We start from the raw sequence: 16,256 nt of genomic DNA, 5'->3' as shown, positions 1-16,256 counted from the left end.
AGGAATTTTTTAAGCTTTTACTTTCTGTCTCAATTGTTCATTTAACTGCACAACAACAACATTGGTCTGTTTTGAAGATGAAAGAGAAAGGGATTTCTATACCAATCTAAGCCGGTCAGAGCTAAAACTAGTTTGAGAAATATTAAACCCAGAGATCATATTGTAATAACTGGGATAGGTTTTGTTCAGTTTTGCTTTTCCATGAATACTAATGTTTAAAAAAAAATTTATCCTATCTAGTTTATTTGGGTCCCAAATTATGTGTGGAATTTGCTTCGTTGATAAGAGTTAAATAACTAAAGGTAATGTAAAAACTAATGCTATGCCAAATACTGCAACAAAGAGTGGATTATAAATGAACCCTTTGGTATATTTTTTCTGATGGGCTCTGGTAGCCCCTCTCCCCAGAAGGCTCTACTCTGCAGCTGGGGACAGGCTGGTACCAAGGTTTCTTCCTGACGTTTCTCCTCTTGGATTTTCATTTACTGTATACCTTTGAACAATAATACCCTTTGATAAATTAGGTGAAACTAAGGGCATAGATATTGAAGAACAATGAAAATACTTTTGACCTGCCTGTAAAATGACAGTAGATTATAATCTTTACAACAATTAACACTCATAGAAAAGATGTTCAATTCTTCACCCAAAGATACTAATTTCTGCTTCAGACTTACACAGAGAAGAGCTAAATGCAAACCACCTGCTTATAATAAATAAATCTGTGTACATTAGCATGGAAGTTTTGAATATGAACAAACGGAAAAAGGAGAAGTTGCTACAGGACTAAAGTTGGAGTCACGTGGTTTCAAAGTTTGTGGAAAGTTTTTTTTTTTTTCCTTTTTTATGCCCTGTGTGTGTGTGTCAAGGTTTTAGATATGAGTCCTTCAAAGTTGTCAGACTACGTTTCCCTCCAGCTGGTTTGGAGCTGATTTTCCAACTTCTTTTACAAGTAAGATTTTAAACAATTTTAAAGAAATTGTATACTAGCTTTTTAACTCAAAATTCAGATGAATATAATGCCGTGGTTTCATTGCTAAGAATTCTCCTTGTTCTGCCTTTCATTTTCTTTTCGACACGAATTGATTAGGGCATTAAAAAATTTTATTGCCTGTATAAAAAAAAAAACAGTCTTTTTTTTTTTTAGTGGAAGGTTAATGATGTTTGGTTGGGGATGCTTCTTTTTGTCTTTATTCTTTTCGACCGTTCCATGCTTACTTTAGAGGGATCTTAATAGACACTACCTTGTCAAAAGCCTCGGTATTGTTTACAGTTGGTAACTAAACTAGATGAAAATTGCTAGATGTGTCCATAAAAGAATGTATTCCTCCTGAAATACCTGATCCATACGGGGCAGGGGTGCGGGGGTAGGGGATAGGAGAGGAGACCTAAAACTTTGCTACTCTTACTAAGTTATGAAATACATTTTTCCAAATCTAAGTGAGTCACTCCACCCTCATGGAACTGTTCTGTGTTACTCACCAGCACATCTGCCACAGGCTTCTTAAAGTCCCCGGACCAGCCTAAGACATGTGCCCAGGAGCCTCAGTGCAGCGGTCCCCTTTGCCCCACTTCCTCTTGGGGCTTGTGCTGGAGACACAGAGCCCATCACAGTCCTCGTGCTCCTACCTCTCTTCACACGTGTCCTTGGGCATTTCAGGGACTTGGGTTTTCGTCTGTTCACCTGAAGTTAAGAACCTCCTGGGACAGATATCATGTTGTCTCCTTTAAATTTTTTTCCTTTTCTTTCTAACTATCCTCTAACGGTGTAGCGTTGCATGAAAAACAGGCATTCAGAATATTATTGGTAAAGGAATGAAATTCAATGTCTCTTTGTTGGTAGATAATAAATGTTATTTTTTGGTATCATAAAAATTTTCTTAGGCTATGAGTTCAGTTTATTAATTTCTCGATTCTGATGGTGTAGTATCTGCCCCATAATCCATGTAGAGTTTGTGACAAAAATATCTTCCATCTTTTGCAGAAGAAAAGGTGTGAGGTGACTACTTTTTCTTTAAAACAATAACCCACAAAACTAGTTGGTAAAGATTATATGATGTATGATCACTAACACTTATTCCTGGTAAGCCTTAAATCCACTCTTTATTTGTTATGGAGATATAGATTAATGGATTGCTGAATGCAGGTGATTAAATACATTTATATTTGGTTCCATTCCAAAGAGTCAGCAGAAAGGAACATTCTATTAACATTTTACATCTTGGCTGATTGGACAGGTGTTCTAGAATGTCCTTTACTGAAATATTTCCTTCCTTCTTTAAAATAGCCCTCTACTTGATTTATTTTAGTTACTTCAAAGAGATGAAATTATCATGTTTTTAAAGATTTTATTTATTTATTTGAGAGACAGAGAGTGAATGAGAGAGAGAGAAAGCATGAGCAGGGGGAGGGGCAGAGGGAGAGGGAGAGGCAGACTCCTCACTGAGCAGGGAGCCCCACAACTCCGGGCTCGATCCGGGGACTCCAGGATCATGACATGAGCCTAAGGCAGCCATCTAACTGACTGAGCCACCCAAGGTCAAATTATTTTTATGGTTATAAAACATAACATTAAAGATATATAAGTAGTTAAACAGAGAGACATGGTGATACACAAATTAGATCATGATCACTAGTTATATTACAGACAAAAACTATTATAGAAGCTGATTTGAGTTAAAAAAAAAACAAACTAACAACTTCATTTTAAAAAAGAGTATGAACCGCCACAATGAAAGATATAACATACTCTAGTATAAAAAAATGCAGAAAGGAGATATGGGGATGGAAAAATAAAGGTAGGAAAGTTTTAGGATTTCAGGGTGCTTATCTAAGGGTTAGTACTCATCACTGGGTCACTATTAGAGGGACACTCCAAGTTTGGTTCTGAGATCCTTTGCTCCAAATAGATACAATATTAACACTAGCCATATAACAATAAACCAGGCACTCAAGATAAGTAAAGCTTGTCCTAAAAAAGAAATCAGTGAAATGGCTATTTTAGATTCTCAGGAAGCAGGCACTGAATGATCCTGGATTATGCTGTCAACAACATCCTTATAGTATTTACAATAATAAAATTCTTACATGATTCTTTAATATTTTTCAGTGCACATTTAGACCACAGTGCCAGTTTCCAGGAAGGAACCAAACAATATTGTGTCCACTATTTTGGTAAAGATGTTTTTAGATCTATGGTAGTCTGGCTTGATCCAAGGGTAAAGGTATCTTTCAATGAATGAAACTTATTTTTTTTCTAGAAGTGGCAGGAAAAAAACTCACTCTGTTGTTAGTGAAATATTTGCAAGTTTTGACTACCAACTTACGGTGCGGTGAGACTTCTCTTTCAAGAGTAGGTGCCGAGAACTGGCATAAACCTGCTTGCCTTCCCTGTGCAGGCAGCTTAAGCAAGTTCATTTGAGCAGGGCCAAATGTTTTAGAAAAAATTCTGGGATCAATACTAGGCACTGAGGCTTTTATAACATAGAAAACGGCCACAAACAGGTTATCTTACTTTTGTCACTGAACTCCTTAAATTGCGTTTAGCACATATATATGCATGTATACTTGTATATAAACAAACACATAGAGATAAATAAATCTTCACAAAAATACATATACAAAACACATAATATTTTTATTTTGAAAAATTCCAAGCATATGACAAAGTTCAAAGAATTTTACAGTAAAAGCCCATAAGCCCCCAACTAAGATTCTACCATTAACACTCTATCATTCTTGTTTTATCACATCTATATTCATCTAGCTGTTCCTCCATTCATCTAAGTAAATTGCAGACATCTGGACACTTTTCCCTAACAATTTCATATCATTAGAGTTCAATATTTGTTCATAATTTTGTTATAAACAAGTATTATATTTTTGTAATATATAATATATATATGTTATCACATATACAATATTATCTAATATACATTAATATTATGTAATAACATTTTATGATTTTAATGTAAAATTTACACATAAGAATATACAGATCTTAGGTGTACATTAGTTGACTTTCGAAAAATGTATATGTCTATGTTCCCAAATGGAACATCCTTACCCTAGAAAGTTCCTCATATAGTTTCCCAGTTAACCCCACTTCTAACACTCAGAGGCAATCACTGTGTTGTGATTCTTTTCTACCATAGATTAAGCTTGCTTGTTCTAGAAATTTATATAAATGGAATCATACAAATTGTATTCTTTTATATTGTCTTTTTCCACTTAGGAATTGTTTTTGAGATTTATCCACATTGTTGTATAGATCATCTTTTTAAAAAAATATTTTATTTATTTATTTATTTATTTATTTATTTATTTATTTATTTATTTAAAGAGAGAGAGAGTGTGTGTGGGCATGTGCATGAGAGCGGGGGGTTGGGGGGATTGAGGTGGGCAGAGGGAGAGAGAAACTCAAGCAGATCCTGCACTAAGAATACAGCCAGTTGTGGGGCTTGATCCCACAACCCATGAGATCATGACCTGAGCCTAAAACAAGAGTCTCAACTGACTGAGCCCCCCAGGTGCCCCTGTATATATCATCTTTAAAAAAAAAAAATGCTGATTAGTCTTTTGTTTTATGAATATGCCACTGTTTGTTTATTCATTCTCTTATTGATGATTGGACATCTAGGCTGCTTCCAGATTTGGGCCATCATGAATAAAACTGCTTTTAACATGCTTATTTTCATTTCTTTTGGATAAATGCCTGGCCATATATTCAGTTTTATCATTAACTTCCAGTCCATTCTACTAAGTATTTGTACCATTTAACACTCCTAACAACAATATGTAAGTATTCCAGTGCTCCTTATCTTTACCAGCATTTAGTGTTATTGATCTTTTTAAGTTTAGCCATTCTGGTGGGCATGTAATACTATTTCATTTGGTTTTAATTTGCATTTCCCTGAGAACCAATGATATTGAGTACTTTTTCATGTGCTTATTGGTCATTTCTACATATTTTCTAAAGTATCTCTTCAAAATTTGTCCATTTAAAAAATTGGGTTGTTTTATTTATAAGTGGTTGGAATTCTTTTATATCCTGGTTGCTAGTCCTTTGTCAGATAAAGATTTTTGAATATTTTCTTCCTGTCTATGAATCTCATTCATTTTCTTAATGGTATCTTTTCATGAGGATAATGTTTTAATTTTGAATGAAGTCTAACTAATTTTTTCTTTCACGGATTATTACTTTCTGTAATCTGAGAACCTTTTGCCTACCCTCAAATATGGAAGCTATTCTACATTTTCCTGTAAAGGACTTAGGGTCTTAACTTTTACATTTAGATCTGTGGTCCATCTTGAATTAATTATTGTGTATGGTGTGAGGTATGGATTGAGTTATTTTTTTTTTTCCCCATAAAGATATCCAGTTATTCTATTTCCACTTGTTGGATAGACTATATCTTTTTTCCAATGGATTTCTCTGATGGCTTTTTTTTTTTTTAAGATTTTATTTATTTGTCAGAGAGAGAGAGCAAGTGAGCACAAGCAGGGGGAGTGGCAGGCAGAAGAAGCAGGATTCCTATTGAGCAAGGAGCCCGATGTGGGACTCGATCCCAGGACCCTGGGATCATGACTCGACCTGAAGGCAGACGCTCAACCAACTGAGCCACCCAGGCATCCTTCTAGTGGCTTTTTAAAAATTATTTTTTATTATTTTTTTTAGAGGGAGGGAAGGGGCAGAGAGAGAGGGAGAGAGAGAGAATCCTAAGTAGGCTCCATGCTCAGCACACAGCCCATCACAGGGCTCAATCCCATGACCCTGAGATCATGACCTGAGCTAAAAATCAAGAGTCAGCCACTTAACTGACTGAGCCACCCAGGCACCCCACTTTGGTGACTTTTTCAAAAATCAGATTATCATTTAGGTGTGTGTGTGATTCTATTACTCGGCTCTTTATTTCCTTTGATCTATTTGTGGGTCCTTAATTAAGTGCTATTATGTCTTGATTATTGGAACTTTATAGTATTTCTTGGAGTCAGATAGTTGTAAGTACTCCAACTTAGTTATTTTTTAATAAGATTGCTTTAGACATTTTAAGTCCTCTATAATTTTATAAAAAACTACAGTCAGTTTAAGGGCACATGGGTGACTCAGTCAGGCGTCTCTTGACTTCAGCTCAGGTCATGATCTCAGGGTCTAGGGACTAAGTCCCAGACAGGCTTTGTGTTCAGTGGGGAGTCTGCTTGAGATCCTTGTTCTCCCTCTCTTTCTGCCCCTCCCCACTGCTCTCTTTCTCTCTGTAAAATAAGTAAATAAATCTTAAAAAAAAAACCCAGCTGAAGTTATTTTCTGATGCTTTTGAATCTATGAATCAATTTGGAAAATTGGCATCATAACAATATTGAGTTTTATAATCCTTAAACACGGAATATGTCTTCATTTTTAAAAATTCTTCTTAACAATGTTCTGAAATTTTAAATGTAGAGGACTAGTCCATTTTTTGTTAAATTCAGTCCTAACTGTGTCGCAGTTTTTGGCAGTATTGTAATTGGATTTTTAAAAAAGGTTTTATTCATTTGTTTGAGAGGGTGAGCACGAGCAGAGGGGAGGAGTGGAGGGAGGGGAAGCGACTCCCCGCTGAGCAGGGAGCCTGATGAGTTGCGGGTACCCAGGTACCCCCAAAGTGGATTTTTGGGGGTAATCACTTTTTACCTCCATAGATGTGTGGAGAATTTTTCTCTCCATCATAAATTCAGGTAGCCTACAAGAGTGTCATTTTAGGGAGAAAAAAATGTCACAATATACCTTCTGATTGCACTCTTTCCAACAGCCTCTGTTTCTGTTGTGGGCTTGTGTGTATGTTTTTGCAATAAGAAATATATATTTGGTTATTTGGATGACCAAAATATATTTCTCATAGATATTTAGTCTTCATCCACGTTTCTTGGCTTACAGCTCCTAAAACCCTTGCAATTTCCTAAGTGTAGAGAGTGATTAAACTGTCTTTTGTTATATTAATTAAAGTGACTTTTGTACCCCACCCATGGGTGGAGGCTACTTGCCAGGAAGACCAACCATGTGATTAGATGGTTGAAACTTTCAGTCTCCCCCATCTCTCCATTCCTCCCCACCACCAACCTCCAGAGAGGAAAGAGGGGCTGGAGGCTGAATAACCCATGGCCAATGACTTAGCTATGACTGGCAATGAAGGCTTCATTTAATCCCAAAAGGCCTGCGTTTGGAGAGCTTCCAGGTTGGTGAACATGTGGAGATGTAGGGAGAGTGGCGCTCCTGGAGAAGGCAGGGAAGCTCTGCCCCTCTTCCCCATACCTCACCTTATGTATCCCCTCATCGGGTTGTTAATTTGTATCCTTTGTCATATCCTTTAATAAACGGGTAAATGTGTTTCCCTGAGTGCTGTGAACTGCTCTAGCAAATTAATCATACCTGAGGAGGAGGTTATCAGAAACCCCAATCTGCAACTGATCAGTCAGAAGCATAGGTAACAGCCTGGGGCTTGTGACCAGCTGGCGCCTAAAGTAGGGGGTGGAGGGCAGTCTTGTGAAACTGAGCCCTTGACTTATGGAATCTGATGTTGTCTTTGGGTAGATAGTGTCAGAATTGAGTTGAATTCTTGGTGTTGTGTGGGGGAGACCCCCCCTTAATGTTGGAATTGGGTCCAGGAACCCAAAAATGGTTTTTAATTTGTTTTTATCAACCTTACTTTTAAAGTGGAAAAGTAAGTCTTTTTAGTGCAAAGTCTTCTAAGATTCTGGCACTAAGTTTCTGTTTTTTTTTTCTTCTTTCATAGTTATTTGTATGAGAGACTGTGACAGGGACACATCTTCTTAAATAGATGCTATTGACACTAGATATTTGGGCTCCTCTTTTTTTCTGAGTTTAGCCCACATTCTGAGTCAAATCATGGACCTATATTACAGGGTTAAAAAGGGTCCCAATAAATTGTCAAGAGGCGGGGCCCATTATTCAGGGTGTATCTTGGACAATGGTGGTGGTGTGCAACTGCCATGGGATGTTTTGTTTGGCACTATACAAATGAATCTTACTGGGACCCTTCTAGTTGTAGTTGACCTTAGTTTTTAAAAATCCCCCAAATATAAGCCTTCAGGCTGGGATGTGAGTCTCTAGATTCTTAGCCACCAAAAGTCTGCCATTAAATATAGTTTGAAAATAAAACATACATTAGAAGGATGTTCAGGGAGAAGGAACAAAGTAAGTGCATTTTACTGCTCTGTCCGAGGTATGGTGGAAACAGGTCTCGGAAGGAAAGAGCTCAGGAGGATTTCTGACCACTGACTGCAGAGTAGGACTTGAGCTGTTGGCTGGCCAGTCTAACGTGATCATTATCCTTTTTACAAATTAGTCTGAGACATTAAATTCTTATTTAGATTTACTGAGCACACTTATTTAGCTTTCCCACTAGGAGTATTTTTTTTTTTGATGTTCTTCTTTATTACATTAATATATGTCAACTGCAATGGCTATAAAAAGAAAATGCTTCTTGATCTTTCCCACAGCTTTCCATATCAGATATCTTACGTAATTATATTTTGTATCACTAGAATGTAAACTCCTTGAAGAAGATATTCTTAATTTCTTTATGTCTGTGCCTCCAGGGCTTGGTATGCTGTTTGGCTCATTCCATCTAGGTTAATGTTTGCTAGTTATTTTCAGCTGCTGGTCCCTCTTGTAGGCCCTGGGGATGCAAGGTTACCAAGATAGATGGTCATGTGACACGCTCTGCCGGCTATCCGCCAAGGGGACAGACCATGAAACAACCAGTAGCATGAAGCTGAAATGCTGTTTTAGGAATAGCCCCATTGGCACACTGAGACGAGATAGAGCACAGTGTCCATGGAGGACTTTCTGGAAGAAGTGCCTATTACGGTGAAATCAAAGTGTGTGTGTGTGAGACTCAGTCACGTGAATGGACAGGGAGCATGTTTCAGCCTGAAGGAAGGGCACAGGGAGAGGTTGGCAGGTTTGAGGGAGCAAGACAAGTCCAGGTGATAGAAAAAAGAGCACGGAGGAGATTGTGGTGCAGAGCATGGAAGGGAGAGGCTGTGCCTAGGTGTAGGAGAACCCCTGAGCTGTAGGAGGAGTTGCATTTTCTCTTAAGAGCACGACCTGCTAAAGATTTTTAAGACAAGATGTGCTATGATCCAACTTACATTTTAAGAAATGACCACTCTGGCTGTGGGGTAGACAGTGGATTGGTGGGGGCAGAATAGGATGCATAATGACCATTTGTCCTGATGGTGGCTTAAACCCCACTGATAGCAGTAGGCATGGAGAAAAATGGATGGGTAAATATTTAGAGGCATTCTGGTTGGAAATAGCAGAGCAAAGACAGTTATGTCCCCAAACTAGGAAAAGCAAGAAAAAGAATGTAAACAAATAAGAAAATCTCATTTTTCATAATCTTAAGTCATAAGTGATGAAAATACCTGCAAAATATAGTAAATTCTGGGCTGGGTGAAGGGAGAACATGAAGAGTTAAACATATTTCTGAAATTTTATGTAAGGCCACATTTTTCAGCAGTAGGTGGCAGAAAGTTGATGGAACCAATCCATGATGTCTTACCTGGGCCAGCACGGTCTGGGGCCGTTGGGTATCTGCAGGATTCCTGACCCCACTGCACATCTTGGAGTGGAGGGGTGTTGGGTGGAGGCAGCAACCCCAGAGACATCTCTATAAGGACCAGATTTTCAGGTGTCAGTCGGCTTTGTTGTTGCCCTTCACAGTACATACCTACATATATACACTTACATACATATGAGGTCCAAGTCACCACCCTCATGACACACAGGGGTTTACTGTGTGATGAGCAGCCCCTCTCCATCAACCACAGGGTGGAAGCAAATGAAGCTCACAGTGCAGAGAAGTGTATCTTCTGAATTGAAGTTTCTTGTGGCTCTAATTCAATTAATTCAATCTCTGTGTCCTCCTCACACATTTTTTTTTTTCTCAAAACAAATTACTATGGCTAGGCTTGGCTAGGACTAATGAATCCCATAAATTCTGAATAAAAACTGGACAGAAACTTAGCATGGGACCTAAATACCAAAAGAAAAAAAGGCAGAAATATACATAACAAAAAGTACAAGAACACATACGAAAGAAAATTGCTAAAGTGTAAATACTTGATATTTCTTCATAATTTAAAATAATTAAATTAAGTTTAGCCTTTTTCAAGAATAAGAGATGGTAAAATAGTGGAAGAAAATATAAAGTGAGTTGGCAGAGTTCAGAAAAGCGCTGGAACTTAAAAATAGAACATTAGAAATGAGAATCACTTGTAAGCAGAATTTAAGATACTTTTGACCATGCAGTTTTGGTCATGGAAGACATATATATGAAATGACGTGAAAAATAATAAGATCAAAAAATATTTGGACACAAATTGAATTATAGAAAGCAAAAGAGAATCAACAGCTATATAGTTGATATTCTTGAAGACAATCTTTGAACATTCAAATACGTAAACTTTAAATGCTCTTGAACTGTTGGGAGCAAAATGATGTCTTCTACCCTCAGAGAGAGGACTTTTTGGCAATAGACCTGGAGCAAGTTATGAATTTTCTGTGCCTTGTTTTCTTCTTAAAAATGCAAATAATAGTAGTACCTACATCCTAATGTTTGAAAGACCAAATTAGTTAATTTAAATAAGGTACTCATTAGCCCCTGGAAAATAGGAATACTTTGATAAGCATGAGCTCTTCTGTTTCCTTCTTCTCTACTTCCTCTTCCTCTTTTTCCTTCTTATCTTCCTTCTTTTTATTATTACTGTTGCTATTTAACAAGTCCCAGAAGTTCGGGTGAAAGAAGTAATAAGCTATAAAAAGATTGGAGGGAAGTGAGGCAATTGTCATTTTTTGCTGATAAATTGATCTACTTAGAAAAATCAAGAAAATAAAGTCAGCTAGATTTCCAGATATAAGTGAACACACAAAAATCAATAATGATCATACATATCACTATAAATCATCTAGAAAAACAGCCAAAATGTTATCAATTAAAATAACAATAAAACTATAGAATTTTTAGAGAATTGCCTAGCAAACAATCATATCTTCAGGGGGAAAATTAAGAACTATTTTAAGACATTTTGGAGGGCGCCTGGGTGGTGTCTCAGTCAGTTAAGTGTCTGCCTTCGGCTCAGGTCATGATCCCAGGGTCCTGGGATCGAGTCCTGCATCGGGCTTCCTGCTCGGTGGGGAGCCTGCTTCTCCCTTGCCTGCCATTCTCTCTCTCTCTCAAATACATAAATAAAATCTTTAAAATATTTTAGAATGACTTGAAAAGATCAAGGATAGGATAACCATAATGATTAAAATGTTAATTTTTCCAAATTAGCCTATATATTCAATTCTGTTTTAATTAGAATCCCAGCAGTTATTTGTAGACACTGGAAAAACTAATTCTAAAACTTACATGAAACAATAAGGGTCCACAAAAGGGTTAGACAATTTTGAAAGCATAGGGCAAGGATATAGAGTATGCTCCATTTTACACAGCTCTAATAATGAAAAGTGTGGGTTCTCTGGGGAAGCCAACAAAGAATTCAGTGGAGTAGAGAAGAAAATCCATTTTATGGAAGCTTGATATGTGAAGCAGAGGCAACATGAATAGGTGAGAAGCATGTCTTATTTGCTGATGATACATGGAAAGCTGTCTCACCATTTGGAAAAAAAAAAAACAAAAAACAAAAAACCTGAAATACCATTTTACTTTGGATATAATGATGAACTCCAGTCAATTAAAACCTAAATGTGAAAAGTAAAGTTATAGATTAAATAGAAGAAAATGTAAGAGAATGTCTTTGTGACTTTTAAAAAGGAATAATTAAAAGGGGACCAATAGTAAAAACTGTCAGTTTAAAAATAGATGGATTCTGGGGTGCCTGGGTGGCTCAGTCGGTTAAGTGTCTGCCTTCGGCTCAGGTCATGATCTCAGGGTCCTGGGATTGAGCCCCATGTTGGGCTCTGTGCTTAGCGGGGAGCCTGCTTCTCCCTCTCCCTCTGCCTACTTGTGCTCTCTCTCTCTGTCAAATAAATAAATAAAGTCTTAAAAAATAAATAAATAAAAATAGGTGGATTTTATTATATCAAAATTAAAAATTTCTGTTCTTTGAAGGATACCAAAGGCAAAATTAATAGATGGATAATGGAATAGATGCAGATATTTTCAAGGTCCAATGCCAACTAAAAATCAATAGCTGAGATATTAGGAATCAGAAAGAAAAATACAAGAAACCCAGTAGAAAATGGGAAAATGGTATAAATAGATATTTTGCAGAAGGAGAAAACTAAATGGTTAATAAGCATGTGAAAAGATGTTTAGCTACCCTACCAAATGAGAAATGCAAACTAAATCAGTGATACACAACTTTCAACCCATATGGATAGCAAAAATTAGAAAACTAATATTAACTGCTGATGAAGATATAAGAAACTGGCACATCCTTCTGGACAATAATCTGACAGCATCTGAATAATATTAAGAATGTACATATTTCTATGACCCAGGAAGCCAATTCTTGGTTATATATTACAGGGAAAATTTTGTACAGGACAATAAAGAGATATATACAGAAATGTTTGTTGAGTCATAGTTTACCAAGGTGGCCATAAGTAAGAAGATAGAGAAATAAAACCTGAGGCACAGGTGTAGAGTTTTGTGCAGCAACCAGAAATAATGAACTAGGGTTTAAACATGTAGCACTGTATAGATCTCAGAACACATTGTTGAGTGTAAAATAGTAAGAAACAAGGTAAAATTTATTTCACATATTATTTATGTAGGTTAAAGGTGTGCACACAGTAAAGCTCTATATATTTTTAAAGAATACACACACATATGGAGAATTTGTTAGAGGTATATATAAAATAAACATAATAGAGTGGTGCTTAAGGAGAAGAGTAATGATAATAAAGGACCAACTGTAGAAGCTAGTAGGGTAAAGGAGAAGAAGACCTAGTGTGACACAGATTTAAGAAAGGAACTAAGGAATATTATCCTTCAGTTCTATGCACCTGAGGTCTGCATAGCAACACAAGTAAAATAAAAACAAAACAAAACAGAATATTTCAAAGACATAGTAAAAAAAAACAACTTTATTAAAGGAATGCCTGAGTCTGTGGGTTAAAATGGTGTCCGGCGTCCCAGATGAAAAAGGACGAAACAGTCTCTAAAATACACTGGTAATGTTACTAGGCTGCAAGAATAAAGGCAGAGCAGAACCCTGTGGATCAAAACAAACAAAATGAAACACAGAGGGGAAAAACCATATTGAGTTCAGACTTCACAGTAACTTTAGTGTGAAGAGACAGTGGAGAAAACCTGAAGCTGCCTTTGGAAAGAAAGAATTTTTTGTGGAGTTTAGTTCAAGTATAATTCAAGTATAAAGGCAAAAGGCAGACATGTTTCCAGCTCTTCAAAAACCCAGAAGATATATGAGTTTTTCTTGAGGAATATACTTGGGGCACCTGGGTGGCTCAGTCTGTTAAGCGTCTGCCTTCGGCTCAGGTCATGATCCCGGGGTCCTGGGATTAAGCACCCACCTCAGGCTCCTTGCTCAGCCAGGGAGCCTGCTTCTCCCTCCACCTCTGCCCCTCCACCCCTGCTCATGCTTTCACTCGCTCTCTCTGTTTCTCTTAAATGAATAAATAAAACATCTTAAAAAGAAAAGAAAAGAAACTACTTGATGGAGACATCTAGCCAAATGAGAGGTAAAAGAAAAATAAAAAATATTAAAATGGAATTAAGGCTAAATATCCACAGGAACTCTGGAAGCAGGATTAAATATAAACATCATACATTTCCGCAATGTAGAAGTAATAATAGAACCTACGAAGAACAGGCAGTGGGTTGGGAGGGACAGGGAACAGGAGGCAAAGTGTTTCCTGACATTGCATGGCGAGGACACAAAAGACAATATTTTAAACTCACAAATCAAATAATAGATAAGAAAGCATACTACCATTTAAAATCAATAAGAACCTAAAATATGGTTTATTTAATCAAAATTAGGAGAGGAGGGGTAGGAGATAAGGTGGAGGAACTGTAATTTGCAAGTTAATTGGTCTTTCATGCCTGGGAGTCAAGAGAAAATCTCACACTAGAAAATCAAGAAATGGCGTGTAAACATATAATATTGAAAGTTAAAATAGTGACCACTAGAAGAATGAAAATCAGACTAAGTGAGCCAGCATGAAGTTGTGGTTAGACAGTGGGATTTCAGAAACAGTGATTTCAGATGTGGTGTCTATTTTTTTGGTCTATATACTGGAGATTAAAGGAAATTTAACCTTCTCATAGTTTATGAGAACGACAATTGTTTCCTAAGTAAAGCACCTCCGAGTCTACTTATAAAATGTAACATCTCCTTTGATATTGGGGCTTCTTGATGTGCAGCAGAAAGAACAGCATTCAGTCAATGAGCAGTTACAGCCTCTGAAGTCTTGAAACATAATAAAACCAGGAGACAGGTGTTGGAAGAGTAACTGTTTTCTTTTGGGACAACAGGATGAAGTAAAATGAAAGGTCTATAAGAGATAACAAGAAGAATAAAAAGCTCCTTTGATGCCTATAGATTTGGATACGTATTCTCATTCATTAAAGTATTTCTCAGATAGGCTTTTCAGATAACTAGAATGCCAGACTGGTGAGCTTTTTCATGGTGCATTCGATGAGTAGAGGAATTAAAATCCCTCTTTAAAAAAATAAATAAATAAAAATAAATAAATAAAATCCCTCTGTAAGATTCTTTTTTTGTTACTTTGGGAAGGCTACTAGGATGTCTGATTAAATATGAATTTCAGATAAACAAAGAGTAATTTTTTAGCTTAAGTATGTTCCATGAAATATTTGGGATATACTTATATTAAACAATTATTTATTGATTACCTGAAATTAAAATTTCACTGGGTGTCCTGTATTAATATTTGCTAAATATGGCAACTTATTTGGGATAAATGAGAAGCTGCTGGAGGAGACAGTAAAGAAAGGAATCCTCTTTTAGAAGCATAGATAATATTTTCTGAAGCTGATCAAAATTATCAAATGCTTTGGGAATATATTTTCTTAGAAACAAATGAACTTTGTACTATATACACACGAAGCCATCCTGTTTGATCGTGAGCACCCTCCGATGTTTCCATCTCTTCAGTTGGATGAAACTACATGGACGGTGGTATGAGTGGGTGTTTTTTACAATTTCACAATTTGACTTTTTCCTTTGCAACATGAATCTAGTTGCATCTGCAAGTCTCTGCTCTTTGACTTATTGACTCTCTTTTTTAATCAATGGAGCAAGTTCATCAAGCCAGATTCTCTCTTCCCTTTAAGGAAGAGCAATTTCCATTTTTTTCTTATGTCAACTGGACATATGTCAATAAGGGGAGGCAAAGCTGAATGGATAATAGAGACAATTATTAAAATACTAAAACCCTTTAATGATAATAAAGGATTTTTTTTTTTTGGCGGGAGAAGATATTGGTAGTTTTAGGGTGATCCTGAAGTATTGGAACAACTCTTCTTTCTCCCCACGTGGCTTTGCCCTAGCACTTGGCTAAGTTGTTGTGGTCCTTAATCTTTTACATCTTGAGATTCATGAAGTGTAATTTGTCTTGAGCTCTTTCAGAGAATTAATCTTTGGGAAATATAATTAGGTGGAAAATTGCTCCCCCTTCCTCCTGTTGCCACTGAGAAAGTAATACTGGTGATGCTATCTTCTTCACAAAGTTATTTTGAGGATAAAATGAAATACTATCCATTAAACTGCTTTATAAACATACAGATTTAAGTTGAAGACTGTTCTGTGAGCTGAGTGAGGACATTATTCAGTTTTTGGTTTTTTTTTTTAAGATTTTATTTATTTATTTGAGAGAGAGAGAATGAGAGAGCACATGAGAGGGGGGAGGGTCAGAGGGAGAAGCAGACTCCCTGCCGAGCAGGGAGCCCGATGCGGGACTCGATCCCGGGACTCCAGGATCATGACCTGAGCCGAAGGCAGTCGCTTAACCGACTGAGCCACCCAGGTGCCCAGGCATTATTCAGTTTTATTAAAGTTTTAGTAAAGCCAAATTATTTCAATCATGAATCATAACTCTTCCAAGCATTGAGTTTTTTCACAGTTTTATAACCCTAAAGTAAAAAAAAAATATGAATTGATTCAATACATTTTAATTATCAGCAATTCTTAAGACCGTGGCGAGTCACATGAGACAGTCACAGTGAAACATTATCTAAGATCGAAAGAAATGTTTGTTGGAACTA

The sequence above is a fragment of the Neomonachus schauinslandi genome, chromosome 4 (assembly GCF_002201575.2).
Source record: "Neomonachus schauinslandi chromosome 4, ASM220157v2, whole genome shotgun sequence".
NCBI lineage: Eukaryota > Metazoa > Chordata > Mammalia > Carnivora > Phocidae > Neomonachus > Neomonachus schauinslandi.
Note: the sequence above shows the minus strand (reverse complement) of the source record.